The sequence below is a fragment of the Haliaeetus leucocephalus genome, unplaced genomic scaffold (genome assembly GCF_000737465.1).
Source record: "Haliaeetus leucocephalus isolate CR32 unplaced genomic scaffold, Haliaeetus_leucocephalus-4.0 Scaffold566, whole genome shotgun sequence".
Lineage (NCBI taxonomy): Eukaryota > Metazoa > Chordata > Aves > Accipitriformes > Accipitridae > Haliaeetus > Haliaeetus leucocephalus.
This window is the reverse complement of record NW_010973002.1, coordinates 5115856-5133572: the sequence shown is the minus strand read 5'-3', so window position 1 is coordinate 5133572 and position 17717 is coordinate 5115856.

Below are 17717 nucleotides of genomic sequence, written 5' to 3'. Positions count from 1 at the left end.
TCCCACACCCGTTTGCCCAGGTACTTGTCCATACATATGTGCACTCACCTCTGTCCTGGAATATTACTAAAAGAAGGATGAAAAAAAACCAGACAGCCAAACAAATCCCAGTTCAGCAAAGTGGCAAGTGTTTAATGCTCAGAGGATTACGCCTTCGAGGTAAAAATGGGTGAGATGAACAGCCTTCTGCAAGGCACAGGCAAAAGATTTTGGAGAAAACCATTAGTTTCAATCAAGAACCATATAATCATTAGTATAAAAACAAACAGCAGAGAGTGATCCTACATTTGAGAGGTGGGAAATGAAAAAAAAACCCCACAACCCTCAGGTAATCTTCCTTTTTGCCTTGTGGCAGTTCACCAGGGAGCACAACATGTTGCTTTCCCACACTAGCAAGCAGTCCCTCACACATTTGCTGTACTGGAAGGTCACACAGCAGTGCTGGAGAGGGAGTAAGCTGTGCTGAGATGTGGCAAGCTTTCAGTGATGGACATTTTCCATACAGCCCCGGCAGTGACTATAGGGAGCTTAGGTTACTACGTTCTTATTTTGATAGGATACGTGACACCATTCCTGCTTTAACTGATACGTTGCACGTACCCACGCACTTGGAAGCTCTCCTGAGCTGTCAGTTTGAAGAAAAATGGAAATTTCATCAATGGTCCAAAAATGCTTTTTGTGGGCCATTGTTGTTTATGTTGGGCTGTTCACTCCAGGGGTTATTTTGGAATGTGCTTGCACTGGGGTTTGAGGTTTTTCAGAAGAAAAACCCTGGTTTATATTTACATTTAAAATACTCTTTTTTAGAAGAAAGAGCAGAATCGTTTGTTTTGTATATTTATCCAAGATGCACTTTATTGTTATATTTTCAGTTCTTCATCCTGCTGTGCTATATCATTTTGTTTAAGCCTTTGGTCTAAAACATATGGCATGGGCCACTGAGGAATTTTATTTGTCCTTTTCCCAGCTCACTTCCCCACCCCCCCAAAGAAAATGGAAGTTGTGTTGTCTTGAGTAAAGGTCCTAATCTCAAGGAAATGACAGGATAATGTGATATAGCCTCAGCCACCTACAGAATTGTTTTGGATCAGAAGACTTTAGAAAATAGTGAAATCGAAACAGTTTTCTTAGGAAAAATAGATGATTTTAAATACCATGAAAATGTCTGTAACATTTAAAATTATAATGCCATTTACCCAAGAGATTGTACATCACGCTTCTTCATCAGTAAGGGACCTGTTTAACCCATGGGCTGGAGTGGTAATTATAGTTCTCTTGGTAAGTAGTAAGGGAGTCAGTGGGCTGTGATTCGATATAGACTTGTGGTCTTGTTTAGCAACAATAAGTAAAAGACATCTTAGCCACTCTACAGTTTCTGATTCCCTGTGAAACAATTTTATGCATTAATAACTTTCATTTACCAATGGATACAATCTTTCAAGTCTAATATTCATGAGTTAATACATCTAACTACTGTAAGCAGAAACACAAATATGGATTTCAGGCAGAGTGATGCAAATAGTCTTAAGAGTTATTGCTGAGTAATTACAGAAAAGTTATGACTAAATAACATCCCTACTTGAAACAGAATGTTTCAATTTTCTACTTAAAAGATTAGTAGAAAATGTGAGGATTAAATCTGCTATACTACAGCTTCTCTCTAGCATTTCTCATGCTGCAAAGGAACAAAATCCCAGACAAATAAGGAGCACAATATCTCCATGTTGTCCACTTTGCAGCCCCAGTATAGAAGGCATGTAATGATCACGCTTACGGCAGGTACAAAGTGTGAGAAGCATTTCTCTGCTTCAATGTCTTCCGGAGAAGACACAGCTAAGCAAAATTTAGCAAAGCCCTGAATAAGGTTTTTCTTACCTATACTATGGGCAAAAAAAGTGGAGAGTAAGAAGTAGACTAAAATATTCTTTCTTTCTACATTCTCCTCCACTTGTAGACAGAAAATGGCTTAGCCAGAGCAGAGGGTTAGGGTCAGTGTATGCTTTTATTTTGAAACAGAACACCATGGCCCATTTAAGCTTAGGGGAAAGACATTGCATTCAAATGGATTTTTAGCACAGACCACAGAGAGGCTATTCTGTACTTAAATTAACAAGGACATGCATTCCAAATTGTGCTCTGAACGGGATCTGGCTTTGGTGGGGAGGAGAGGTTTGTTGCTCCCACAACAAGGACTTATGAAACATTTTAATAAACAATAAGGCTTTGTCTGAAGAGAGACCCTTGACAGCCAGTATGCAGAACTGATACATGCACAATACATTCAAACTGAACCGCCGTTGTATTCTGAGAAACCATGGCAGACTAGTGGATGAAATCCTTATTTGCACAATTGTGCACTTATTGAAGTGGCCTTTCCCATAGTACTTTCACAGGGGGTTTAGCTCCATGCCAGTCATGTTTTCTCCTGTCTTCTATCCTGATGTGAGCATTTTTGACTCTTTAAATAACAAGGGATGTTGTGTGGGAAAATGTTTTCACATTACACCTTGCAAAGAAAGGATCTCTCACTCTGTGTATGCTTATTCCAAGGAATACTCTCAAAATTTTATGAACTGTAGTTTTTCTTTGTTCAGGTTGCCGACAAACTTCTTAGGAAAACATTTACAGTATAAAACCTGTAAAATTTGTTCCTAGCTCTTTATTAAAGAGAGATACAATTTAGACAACCATAAATTAGTTTTATCAGACCTCTGCACCATTCTAGGTTTTGAATACCCACATCTCTGGCCATACATGAGATATATCAAGCTCAAAAAGGCTGGAATGCAGAACCAGAGCTCTGGGTACAAAAGCATGAATGTTTGCTTAGTGGTTCAGATATGGGGACGTACTGTGACACTGCTCTCTTATCTCAGCATTCTCCTAGAAAAGAAAGAAGTAAAAAATTTCTGCTTTGCACACTCACATGGAGACTGAAAGACATGGAGACTCCCTTGGAGTTTTATTCCAGATTTCATGACTCACTAATGGCAACTTGTTCATTTTGTTTTCCAAACTATCTCATTGTTTACTTCCACTGAAGTTGCAGGCAAAATTTCCATTGACTTCAGAGGAAGTCGGATGGCGCCAGTGAGGTTCTTACAGTTTAAGAAAGCTATCCACATTTGTCAATAGCTTCAAGAATTTGGTTTGAAAAGTCCTTTTATATGTGGGTTAATTACTGTGGTAGTAAACACAGCCACTTGTATGTACCAAGATATTTTAGCTTCTCTTCATACTGTAATTATACGTATTATCTTACATCACTAATTAAGTTCAAATGCTCTCTTCTTAGCCCTGTCATTAATAAACTGTAAAAAAATGCTGTCCAGAACAAAACTAAAGAAAAAAAATCCACTGTAAAGACCACTTGTGAGAGCGTAATCTGTTTGTTTTGGTTTTTTTTTACTGCTGGCTTTCAGATACTGCCTCAGGGACTTCATTTGGGTGGTCAAGTAATTCTGCCTGATGAGTAATAAACAAATAATTCTACACCCAATTCTATTTTATTCCCACTGAGTGGTAGCTCCTTATGCAAGTAGTTCCACTTCAGTATTTAGGCATGCAGTTAATCCTAGCTATTTATATGGCTAGATACCACTCCCTAAAACAAGGGATACAGTATTAGGCCATGTGTAAAATAATAGAAAATTGCCCAATGAAATGCGAAAAATCCTATGTTGAAAAGATAGACATTATAGTCAGGACTCAGACACCAAACTAGTTACAATTTTCAGTTAAAAGTAAAACCTCTCAACATCATGTCTTAATCTATTTTTTTTTCTAAATTTGAGAGAAACATTCATAAAATTCGCATACCTGTTTTTTGAGTAACAGTGATTTTTTTTTTAATAGGTGGATTATTACTGCTGCCTGCATCTTTCACATAGTCAGGTACTAATGTTAACAAGAGGTTTTCTTCTGGTGCTAAGAATATTTCACTGAATATTAAATGTTGTTTTACATTATCTTAGTAATATTAACCAGCTCTGCTTTACTTTTTTTTTTTCTGGAAAAAAATCACTCACCAAGAATTGTTCATGTTACTTCTGCTACCAATATCAACCCTAGGAGCCATAGGATACACAGAGCTTTGGGACACAGTGGTGTTGCAGGAACTGAATATCTTAAAGACCTGTCAGGATTTGCAATTTCAAGGAAAGTTTGTTATTGGGGGGGGGGTGGAGAAGACTACGTTACTGTACCTTCTGGGCACCCACTCTGAAACACTTGCATGGAAAATCTAGAAAGAATTCCTTTATTAGTGGTTTAACTGAAAACAGAATTTGGCAGCTAATCTTCTAAACATCTAAACGTCATCAACTACTTTCCTCCTCCTTTGGAGCAAAATGTGTGCCATACTTTGGAGAGCAATATTCACAATGTGAAATAGGTATGCATACATTTTGATATATGCATACACTGGCAACGGTTTTTTAGAAAAATATCACTGCAGCTCAAGCTCAATAAAAAAACGAACAGTTCAGTCTAGGAGTTTTATCTGCTAGTCTTTAGGGGCGAGATTTTTGACCCCTTTATTCAAGTTAATCCATAGGAATTAGCAGTGAGGTTTAGCCAGCATCAGTGAAAGCTACAACAGGCAACAGAGGGCCCTGGGTCAAAGCACCGTGGAAAACGTACTGCGTGTGTATTTTTTTACCCTTGTAACCCGGCAGGGCTATAACTGTAGGTAGAAAACACAGTCAGCCTCACTTTACATAAATATTTAAGTATCATAAAAAGTGCTACATCTGAAGATTGTTTCCAAGCACTTCCCCATTTCATAGTGCATGGAGGCATTTGCTTGTACACAACTACATGCCCATATACACTGATACACAGCACAGTCTCAAAGGGTCCTGCTGCAAATTTCCTTTTATTAGGAACACCTTTATTATTATTTTTTCAGATTTCAGTTCAGTCAAATCGAAGATAGTTTACTTAAGAAACAAAGATCCATACTGCCACTTCTGGCAAATCAGAGAACAGCATCTTAACCTCCGATTTCACAATCAGCATAAGGATTTTTGGTTCACGGAACTGCCGGTCTTGTTGAATTTCAGAGACTACATTCTTCTCTGCCTATTCTCAAGGACTTTAAAAATTAAATTTGGAAAAGCTTATGCAGCTGTGGCTGGCACAGCTTTGGCTTTGCATTGGAGACTGAGTGCTACTGTCTTGTCTAGATTGCTTCTAATCAAAAAATTCCCAGAATAAATGTCAAGGACTGCCAGCAAGTATGATTTAAAAGCAAAATATGATGATATAAAAGGAAATCAAGTATGTTTTATTGTCCCTTAAGATAACTTTCCATCAAAGTAAATTTTGTAATACTCCTTTATGTTTCCAGGCAGCAGCAACTTTGAAAAATATATTATTCATACTCTTAATAATTTATAATTATAATAATACAAAGATTAGGAATGACAATTTTATGTTAAACAGGATAAGAATATGCATTTGAGGACTACTGTAGTAACTGGTACCACTGCATTAGCTCTAGAGATGCCATACTCAACCACAGAAAAGACACATTAAAGGGATAATGAAGATCCTGTTTAATATTGCAATAATAACGGAAGATAAAGTAAAGCAATGACTCTCCACTGCTTCCAGGCAGGCACTGTCTTTCCATAGGATGATTCTCCAGAAGGGCTCCTTCTTTGTTATCCAACAAATTGTCTCAATGGAATGAGGGAGAGCACAGCTACCCACCTTTTACACCTGCAAGATATATTCCTTGGTTTGGGATCTACCTAACAGCCTGTTAAGCTCTTGTCCTGACGCTCTGGTAGTTTAGCTTATCCAGTGTGATTTCTATCCAATGTTTTAAAAGTTTAAAGCACAGACTGTGAGTTATCTATGGGGGATTTTTTGCTCCCAAGTATGAACTGGGGATGGGTGCAGGGAAAATCTTTCCTTCTCTAGTGCTCTGTTTTCTTGCAGAATTCACTGGGAACAGCAGAAGTTCAGAAACTCTGAAAACAAGCCTCTGTTATTTAAGCCACTTAAACTGTTGCAACTCTGAAGCTTGTTGTCAAAGTGCATTAATTCAAATTAGCATAATAAATTGTACATTTTGGGGTTTGGCTCAAGAGAGCCTTTAAAGTCTATTTTGCCTATGGATTCCTCAGATGCTAACTATTACAGTTTGTTTTCCTGTAAAGTAGTCTATGAATAGAACAGGAATGAGGAGGGTTTGACAAGAAACAGAAACATGTAATACAAAACACCAAAATGCTCACATTCTCCCTCACCTCCACTAAGAGTTTCTTCTTTCTTTTTTTCTCCCCACCCAAGAAAGTAGAATTCTGGAGCCAGCACCACAGCCCTTTACAAGCCTGTCTATAAGGGTAGCTGTTGCTTCATTTAGGACAAAGAACAGAAAGACTTCTTTTTTTCCCAGATATAACCATAAATTTCAGTAGAAGGCATCAGTTCCAGCTCACTGTGCCACAAGGCTGACTTTTGCATTTCATTGGTTTCTTTGAAGTCATCTGAGCAGATGAGGGAAGTGATTTGGGACATAACTGTGCCCTGTGATGAAACCCATTTTTTTTTGAACTCTGAAGGCATCCTTGCAGAGCGTGTGAACAAGTCACACCACTCTTCTGTTCATTTTAGGTGGTGCTTCTTTTAAAGATGCTACTAACATCTTGACCATCTATTATTTTTCCTAAAGAAAAAGGTGCAAGGCATGAAATGATTTGAAGTTTGGTGTCCACACCTATTATACAGTGCTTCTGTCAGCTCCAATGGAAGTAAAGCTGTTACAACCACACTGTTCTATGAAAGAAAGGCAACTCTGCTTTAAGGTCTATATACAGGAGCACAAGGGCATGGCTGTACTAAAGAAATAATGACATACAAACTAACCAAGCCAACATAGTTAAAGGATAGGTACCATGCAGTAGTTTTATCTCCTGAAAATTCACTTGGGTTCTGTGGAAACTAAAACATCATGTGATGTGGGTACTAATGGAACAGAACAAATGAGACTGGGAGAGATGCACAGACCCTGAACAACCAGGGGTAAAATCCATAACTAGGCACCCAGCAAGCCAGTTGCTATGTCCTAATGTCCTTCTTTAATAAACAGCAAAAGGACAAGATACAGCACATTACTAAGGACAATCCTGCTATATTCTCTGTCCTGGGAAGTCTACAATGTTAAAAGATCCATTTAACTACAAACACATCTTTTTAACACAAGATCTTTTCCTCACATAGAGATGTCTGAAACGAAAGATGAAGGAACATTTGTTCTGCCACTCAGATTATCTGTATGCTTGATAAGGAAGAAAGCTCTGCCATCCTTCACACAAATAAATAACCATTGTGATCTGGTGCCTAAAATTCTGTCAAAATTATAAATATTTTATATTAAGATGTTTCAAGGTAGGTGGTGCTTCATCTAAATATATAAAATAAATGTGATTTTATTTCAATGAGACACAAAAACATAATTGAAGACATTAAAATGAAATGTAGAAAATAATTTGGGGAAGCTGGTTCAATTAGAACAACATCAAAGAGTCCATTACTGTATCTCGAGTTAAGTAAGCATGCTGTCACTGTAACAAACAGACTGGTTTTAATTTGTTCAAACCACTCTGTTGGGATGATTTATATTCCAATATTTCTGGCGAACACATTTGGGGGAGTTAATTATCTTTCCTGAAAGGTACAATAGGTTTTCATTGACTGAACTGAGGTGCAGAGTATCTACATACAGGTTCAATAACTTTGAACAGGCTATTTAAATTGGATATTTTAATTAAGCACCTCCAACCCAAATCAGAATCTACCATTTTCAGTTTAAAAAAGGCCTTTTAACTTTCTTTTTTTTTTTCTGATCTTGCATGTTCCAGTCACTGCTTAGCTCTGGAAGAAATTTATGGGATGGGATTTATGGGATGGACTGAGAGCCATAGTGACCCCACAGAAACAAATACTCCACGGTAGTTTGCTGCCCTTTCAGCCACACCAATGCAACCCTTTACGAGAAGGGAGGGTTTTTGCTTTGTGTTTTTTTTTTTAATGTAGATCATTTCAGTAATTCAGCTCACTGAGTAGCCCCACATGCTGCTGTTCTTATGCAATGAGGATGAGGTTTCTCAACAGCTTAAACCAATCTAAACCGGCTTTGCCGCCATCCTCCCTCCCTTTCTCTAGCGATCTCCACCTCTCTTATGCCGGCGCTGATGGTTCCCAGTGACTCGGAGCTGGTTCAAAGTGCTTAACAGAAACCTATTAGGGCTTTCTGTAGGGTTTCCTGGCACTCTGAGTGCCAGGGGTAGTACAAAAGAGGTGGGGGGAGGGAGCCAGTGCAAAGTATTAAGATGAGACCATGGCTGTGCTGACTCAGATTGGTTTAATTTGTCACAGAAGTGAACCTGAGGGTATGGTAAACACTAGCATGGGGGATACAAGGCGCCAGGGCAGAGCGGGGGACTGGAAACTTCCGAAGCCAGCTTTTCCAGCAATGCCAACGACTTGAGTAATTTCAGCCACAGGGCGAAGATTGACATAGGTGGAGCCTGTAGCTGCTCAGAGTGTGTCCTGTCACGGCCAGGCCCCCTGCGTGTCCCCACACTGCCGATTACAGTAGGGGAGGGAGAGGTGGGAGTCAGAGGACCGGGAGATTTGCCACAGCTAGGAGACTGTCCTCTGAAGGAAAACTCTACAGGCCGTGTTCAGGCAGTTTTTAGTTTCTTTCCCTCTCAAGTAAAAGACTTATTAAAGACACTGCCTGTTATATCACTTTACAAGTTGGGTTGCTGCTTGTCTTTCTGCTCTTCCACTCATTGCATCTGCAGTGTATTAACAAGTATTAATGGCTAACCCTATTACTTGGATTCTTTCTCCGGGTCATTTCTCACTGGGATCTTTTTTGTGTCTTTTGCAAGCAGAACTGCAGATCGGAGTGAACATTTGGGACCCGCATTCACCCAGTAAAGGGGATTCATATTCAAGCAGAGAAAATACAATCAACCCTGCAAGGATAATATCGTTTCTGGTTAGTGGAGGAGCACCACGGATTCCCTTTACAGACATAGCACTGCTAGAACTGATTTGCAACAAGGTTTTTAAACTCTCTTTTAAGCACCACATTTAAAAAGAGGGATTGCCCCATACACTGAATTTACACCTTCAGGGGACAGTGATTTGAGAAGCAGTTCAGGATTGGAAAGGGTTCTCAGAAATTTGCTAGACAACTCATCAGGGACAAAATTTATAGTATCATAGAGGAATTCAATTATGTTCTGTACAAACTAATCTAAAAACATCGGGAAGAAAGAAAAAAAGATGACATTTATATAACTTGGGGTTTTTGGCAAGCATGCTGCTCTATGCAATTCCATGGGAGCTGCCAGAGAGTTTATGGAAGGTTCAACATTTTTATTTCAACCCTTTTGGCCCTTTTCAGAGGACAGTGACCTGTGGGAAGCATTATGTATACTAACTCAGAAAAATGTCTGAAATACCACTGTGCACTCCAGCTGTTCAAACGAGAAGGAAGAATGATTTAACTGCTGGCCATGACCAAACGTGGATGACAATAGTTAATGTGGGATTCCCATCTCAGTAGAAATTTACTTCAGCATCTGCGACATTCAACAATAGAAGGAAATAGTGGAAACCAATAGCAGGATTTCCTTTGACAATTCACTTTTATTCTTTCTTCCCTTAAATCCCTTTATTCTTGGCTAGTAAAAATTGTATACATCAGTAGCAGCTGGAGGGAATGCAACTTCAGGCCTGAAAACACTTCAATCCATCAGTAAAGAGGTGTGGCAGCTGGTCAGTCTGCTGTCATGCAGGAAGGAAGCCATAGCCTTCGCTTTGAGTCACGAGAAGCAGCCAAGGAGGGAAACATCCATGCTTAGATGGTGGATACAGTAGGGTCAAGCTCTGAAGGAACATTGTGCATAGAAGATACCATCGTGCAAAGCTGCTCAGTCACCAGTTTCCAGCAAACACCAATGTATATCTATGTTCACAACAAGAAACTGAGATACTGTCTGTATCTGCATTAGCAAGTGGTGGATTGTAATAGGATTGTAATCTTTAGAGAGAAAAAGTTGTTCCTGAGGACTCAGCTTCTCCACTTTGCTCATTAGAGAGGCTTTTACTGCAGATGAGTTCTAGGCTGGCCCAACGTGTCAGAAGAGGTGTGAGCACATGAGGAGCCTGGCTGGATCTCATCTTCTGGTTTGAAAGCTCTCCAGTTTGGTCTACATCGTAACATGGTCTTGGAGTGAACAAACTGCAAAAAGTGGGCCTAACAGGAGACTCGTTTCAGAAGTTAACTCCTGATATAAACTAAAATGATAACGCTGACAGTCTTACAGCAGCTGTTTTTCCTCTGCTTCACTAGTGAATGGGTTGTGAGATCAACAGCCTGGTAACAGGCAGAAAAGAGATATGCTAACCTTGGAAAGGAATTACCAGCGATGATCCTTGGATGGCTGGATCCTATCACTCCCCCTGAGGGAGTGACTTCTGGTCAGGAGTTGTGAGATCACAGCAAATCTACTGCCAAGAATGCCCAAGCAGCTACGGCATGACACAAGCTCTCCATTACAACCAAAAACACCTGTGTGAGAGGGTATATAGTTTAACCACATAATACATCTCCAATGAAAGTCTCTCCTATCCATCATCTTTACAAGCTTTTTGAAGTTTCTTAAGAATGAAGTCTAAAAAAATTTTCACCAGACAAGAATATCCTGTTCAGAGCTGGTGAAAATAAATACTCTCTTTCTGATCCTTTTCTTGTCCAGAGCTCATTGTGGTACATTGTAGTAGTACAAGCACAACCAATAACACTTGGTTGCACAAGGAAGCTGAAGGATACTGAATCAGCTCTTGGTTGGCTGCCTGGCTTCCTCTGAGTTAGCAGCAGGCTCCAAAGAAAACACTTTGAAGAGTTCAGAAAGACTACTGTGAAGAAAAAGATCATATGCAATAGTGTCTTCTACCCACTGTCAAACAGTAATAAGCCCAAACTTTTGGAAATGCAAGTCATTTATCTTCAGAAGACTACAGGAGAAGCAGTGCCCTTTGGAGGAAACGTGAAAAAGCAACCTGGCAAAACTCATACTGTGCCCATCCCACTCACACATGCCATACAAAAAATAAAAAGGAAGAGAGGCTGATCTTCTTACAGTCTGACCTGGCTGTTTGAATAAATGCTGTACAAAACATAGTCGAACACCCAGAAATGTTACGAAAACAATGTTAGTGTTCTGGCTGGCATACACATAGGTGCAGGAAATCAAGAATTATGGCTGAGACTCCAGCCTCAACACATACAATGATACTCAAAGACATCTTTTAAAAGACTTGGGATGTCTATATATTTAGGAAAATATGGGCCTCGTTAATTATAAGAAATCCATCCAAATCTGCATTTCCTGATTCAGCAAGCTACTAAAGCTGTTGGGTGTTTTTAATTTCATTTTTTGTGTAATTTTCTTTCCAGACAGATAATCAGCTGACTAATCAACATCAGGGGGGTAGCTACTGTCGTTATTTCTTCACTGAATGCATTTAAAGACACAGATTTATGTTCTTCATGTATCATACACTGGGGAAAAAAAAAAAAAAAAACAACAAGGATCAACTGAATTTATTACAAAACCCCATTGGTTTTAATGGAGCTGAGATTTTCCTGTGGTCCAACAGCAGAAGAGGGAATGAGACCAGGTCTTCTTTTCTTTCTATATTGCTGTGCTAATATCTTGATATTTGACTCAGTTGCTAGTGTCTAATATGTTTCAATCAGCATGAGTTTCATTATCATAAAAATTCTTAAGAGGAGCTATTTATTATTATTGTTATTATTATTTTAGTAAAAATCCATTTTGCAATGTCTATGAAATTGCCTCATGGTACCCTGGCCTTTCAAAGCTGAATGTTACTAAGGCAATTTTTGAATAACCATTCTCATTCATTTTAAACAAGAAATCTTTCTCTGTAATGCTACAGCTCTTGCTTTTGATCATTTCCATAACTGATGACCTCTTAAAATTTCCAAAGCAGGATTAAGTTACAAAACCAGTGAACCTGTGGGTTCAATATCTATTGAAAAAGATGTCTTTATGCCTTATCAACTTCAATCTTTCAAACAGAACATGGTGTTCTTGGGTTGGCAGGAAAAACATGGGGAAAATTAGCACATTGGGACTGAAGCATGTGTATGAACATAAGCACACCTCACTGTTAAGTCATCCTCTGCATTCTAAATTTGATTAATGAAAGCTGTTTTATTTTATCAATGATCAAAGCTTCCATTAAAACTAAATGGCTTATGTAAAATTGGATGAAATTGCAATCCACAGCCTCAAAGAAAACCTCCAAAGGCACACGCGCACACACACTCACACGGTCCACCACCTTTCAAAATGTTTCTAGCTGGCTGATCTCAGGGCAGATCTGTGGATATCTCAAATCTGATATGACTGTACTGAAATTGGAGACTTCATAAAAGGGCTTAGAATGAGCAAATGGGAACATGTGGCCCAGCTCTCCACTCACACTCATATCAGTACAAATTAAGACTAATACTGGATTAATCTTTTTGACAAGTTGCAGAAGTTGTATGAAAGAATCCAGTTTCTGGGAAACTCAAGGCTTTTGCAAATTTGTGTTTAGCCTGACAAAACATTTCAAACAGGAAAGCATTTTTGGCATTTTGCTCAGAAAGCATTTTCATTTTGAAACTAATTTTTTTTAACATAAAAAAGTGTTAAATAAATCAAAAAGTAAACCCAAACTTTAAGGATAATTTCTTTGCCCTTTCTGCAAATGGGAAAATCTTACATCAGGTTGTCAGTTCCATTTCTGTGGTGAAAAAAAATAAAGGCAAACAGATAATTTAATATAGTGCCCAAGTCAGTTCAACACCGTCCTGACTGTACAAAAGTAATAATGCACTCTCTTTCCATGGGTCAATTCTGCTTAAACCCTAACATCAATTAATATTTTCAGATTGTTTAATTTCACATATCAGAAATGGCCTCCAGCAAGTTTGATAAATTTCTTAAAGATTTCTTGCATTTAAACAAAGGAAATTACAAGGAGCTTTACCGAAAATTCATAGTCATGAGCCCTGATTAAAGACAACGGATTCCCACTTGCAGTGAGTACACTTTTCATTGCTTGAACAGCACAAAGTACTAATGTAAGGTATACTCAGTTCATTCCTATTTATCTTCACTTTAATTTTCCATCTCCCTCCTAGGAAGGTTCAAAGGGGTCTTAACATAACCTGTGAATCAAAACATAAGTTATATTGCCATTTATGCTTCCAACAACCTTTCAATAATATGGTAATGAATGTTTTGTTGCAAATAGAACCCAATGCACACAGCCAGACCCCATTGGCCTGCAATTCCAGCTCTGACAGACTACCTAACGTTTCACATCTGGCCAAAAGGGAGTTAAAATGGCAGTCCTTGAGCTAACTCCTTTTGAGTTGAAGTAACAATTCATTTTCTCTACTCAAGAACAGAAGCAGATGCCTCTACTGAAAACTGTGCTAGCTATGAGGGCAGGTTTTGTGATGGGCCCATCTCTGCAATTACCTTACTACTGCAGACTCAGTTTGCTTAATCCGTGTTGACAACTTTCAGACTTTTCTAATCTAAAGCTGGTTTGAATTGGTAACAAAAAAGTGAACCGTTGGGTATGCAATTTTATTCCAACTGAGCTTTTTAAAATCTTTATAAAACTGTAAGTATTACTAAATTCTAGCCTTAAGATTTTTCCTTTTTAGCTTAACCTCCAGTTCTGATGAGATAGAATTTTCATAAACTGATAGTTTGTTTACAGGAGGCTCACTGCGATGGCCTGGCCCTCTTAGTAAGACTAATAATAATCTAAAAAAAAAAAAAAAAAAAAGGAAAAATGTGAACGCCCAGCAGCTTACCAGGGAATCACACAACATTCTTGATTACTGAGGAGTAGTTAACATAAAAGATTGATGTTATGTGTACACATACACACGCACTTTGCCTTGTTCACTTGAGAAAACTTCAACACTGTTATGACTATTTATCAGTATCACCTGACACCCAAGACTGCATGATGTGGCCAGAGAGCTGATCCAGTGTCCTCTGAAGTCAATAGAAATCTTCCCACTCTTTGAAGGATTACTTCTTTATTTCTTTTTGTCTTCGTGAAGTATTTGGAACTTTATCTTCTATACTTAGTCTTCCCTGAAAGACAGACTTCTTAATGGTTAAATAATCCCATGAACTGTAGCATGGACTGCTCTCTGTGATGTTTTAAAAGCTGGTAAAATAGCTCCTCCCATTTTGATTTTTATTTTCTTAGTTATCTATCTAGGTTAGACCAATAGATAGCTATCCAGATTAGACAAGTAGATACCTAGGATGGGTGGAGGGAGAGAGGAAAAATACCAGTCCTAGATGGACAGGATGGATTGATGGCATTATTATTGGCTAAGTATTTGTTTAGTTCAGGTACAGGAAATACACTTAAAAATCCTCTCTGTCTTTGACAGAAAAGTTGAAGAATGACCACGGCTTCAAGATGCTAGTTGGCTTTTACCAGACAAAACGCCTATTGAATATTATTGTCACACAGATAAGTCACTGGGAAAAAGCAGGAGTGAAGTCATAAGGATGAGTTATGTCTTGCCAACTCTCGTAAGGAGAGAAAGGATATTGCCAGGCCACTGGCGTTAACAAGTTCTCAGACCTTTCCCGCATTCTGTGAAGGACTAGGTCATTGTGTTGGAGCTGCAGCGCATTTCCTTCCCAAACCTGAGGCAGGAAACAGGAGCACAAGGGAACAAAAGAAGAAAGAGAAGTTCAGAGATAGTTCCATTATAACCACATGTGACACTGCAAAATATTTCCCTTCTCTTCCTCCATAAAAACAATTAAATTAAACTAAGCTATGGACCTGGACAAGAAGTGGTCTTGAGTCCTCCTTGGAGTTGCCCTCTTTTACTCCATGCTCAAACTTTTGTGGTATGATTGGTATTACTTATTGTTTCCTTTCCTGCCCAGCAAAAAGCCTGAAGTGCCTGACTAGCCAGCCAGGAAAAAGACACAGAGAGATTGCTAAGTTACCAGAAAACCTTCCTGATTAGCTCCCTCTCATTTTAAAGGGGATTCAGCGAATTTATTGCTTAAAAAAATAATTTTTTTAAAAATTGCTCTTCTTTTCCTCCTTTTCCCTGAGCAAAATATTAGTGCTCATTTTTTCCTGGAAAGATACCCACCCTAGTCTAGCAACTGAAGATTAATAAGTCACTGTTATTGCTAAACCAAAGGCACTGGAAGAATGCTTGCACTCCAAGCCTCCATTGACTCCAGTAGGCTTTGTACTGGGACCTCTAGGGGAAATATAATATGAGACTAAAGCGGTTTCCAGTAATCGCATTTATTCATTCTTCCTAGTGCAATAAGACACACCAAAGATCACTCATTATTAACCAAGAAGCTTTTTAGATTTCCTAATATATGTTTTCCCCAGTTGAATGCATATATAAACAGCTTGAGGATACAGTTTAATAGTTCCCCTCAGTATTACTCATTGAAACACACAAAAAAATTAATTCACACTTCCACTGAAATAGTTAAATGCTGAAATTTAAAAAGGATCTTTCCATAACAGGATTGGGAGTATTACCTCTGGGCTAATGTATACAGTAAAGGAAATTAAAAGAGGCTGCAAAGCAAAAGTAAAAGTAGAGCTGGCTCTTACTGAAGTCAATGGCAAAATTCCTTTAAACTGCAGTAAGACAAGGCCAAGCCCCAGCAGCCTGGATTCACTACAAAGCCAAGGGAGATTTTAAAACACAAGTAATAAAAATAAAGAACAGCAAAACAATTATTAATACTACAAATTTAGAAATCACACCTATTAATATTTAAAATACTTCTCCAAATGTACTTTTCAATTTGTTTTTAGGATTAGTATGCATGTTGTTAATACAAAGCAAGGATCTATTTTCTTGGTCTAATTGGGTCTTTTTCTTCACAGTATACATGTAGTGTAAATGCATTCATATTTGTATATATCTTTGCCATGTGTGCCTGCGGAGAGGGAAGGACCATAGTTACATGGGCAGGAAACAGAAAATGTTCCATTTTCCAAGCTTATCCTTGCCTTCAAATCATTACAATGCCAGATTTTATCAGGAACTCTGCTTTAAAAAAATTAAAGAGAATTTTGGTTCCAGATGGAGTCTACAGTGATGTTACAAAGATAATATAAGGAACAGAAAGTGGAAACAGATGGGTCATTTTTGCAGAGATGGATTACATTAGTGTAAAACTCTCCAAATGTTATGTGAGTTGTGACATCTGCAGCAATATTTTCAGACCTGGGTAGATCTCTTCACATCCCCCTGTGGATTTCCTGGTTTGGATGGTCATTTCTTTCTTCACAGCTTCATAGATTGTAAGGGATCATCTATAGCCTGACCCTTTCATAGACTGCAGGACTTCCCAGAATTAATTCCCAAAACAGGCTTGCCTTGAATTGCAGCAACAGACAACCCATGACTATATTTGCTAGCCATATTAATGAATTTTTTGTTGCTAGACCAAAAAGCCAAATCCAAACTTTTCAGAAGAGCCATCCTCTGAGCCTGCTCACAGGATTGTCATCACTTTTGCACAGTCATTAGCTCCTCAGTTGCATTGCTGTAACATTTTATTCTTGGATGAATGACCTTCCCATATGCAGATAAATTATTCTCTCTCTCTGTCTTTGCATCAGTGCTCTGAGCCCTTCTTTTTGTATGGTTTCCTTCATGCCCAGTCTCAATGTCCTCTGAAAACTCTATCAGAAATAATTTTAATATTTGGTTTTGTATCAGTGATGAAAATGTTACCAACATAAAGGCCAAGAACCACCTCTCCTATTATTAATGACAGCTCCCTGAGAGGCTTGCAATTTGAGACCTCATGCTGAGGTTTTAATCTATGCTATATTACTGGTTGCCCCTTTCATGTCTTGACCAGAATGCCAAATGTCAAAACACTTTGACGCCATTGTCTTTATCAACCAAACTTATCTCAATTTTTTAAAAATAAGTTATCAATAGCTGTTTTCTGTAAACCTATGTCAATTGATGCTGAAACTAGAACCCTCCCTTCATTTTTCATGTAGGAGTTCTTCAGCACCTTTCCACAATTCCTCCAGCTATTGGGGTCACACTCTTGATCTTTTAAGATATTGGTATGGGATTAATTTTTCCCAGTTTTACATGAGAACAAATATTTAGAGGGAGGTTTACCAAGCTAGCTGATTTTAAAATACTTAGTTTGAATGGCATGTGTTTGATGTCCTGGACAACTGCTGTGAATACCTCTCTTGGCTCTTTCTCTGTATTCAGGACATGACTACTTACGCAGCAGTTCTGCCTCTTTGTGTCATTATAGACAATTCTGCCGCTTTCTTTTAGCAATGGAGCAATATAATTGTAAGATTTCTTAGTATATTTTAAAACTTCCCTCTTACACCCTACAAGTTAGCTGGACTTTGTGTGCTTTTTTTTCCCCTTAACAAGAGTTGAATGGTTCCTACCTTCTAACTTGTACTACTATCATATTTGCCTTTCTTCTATTATTATATAAATTTTCATTTTTCCTGGGTGTTTTTTTTTGTGTGTGTGTGTTTCGTATCTGTTTCTACTTTCCCTTTGAGCCAAGGTTTTGTTTTGTTTTGTT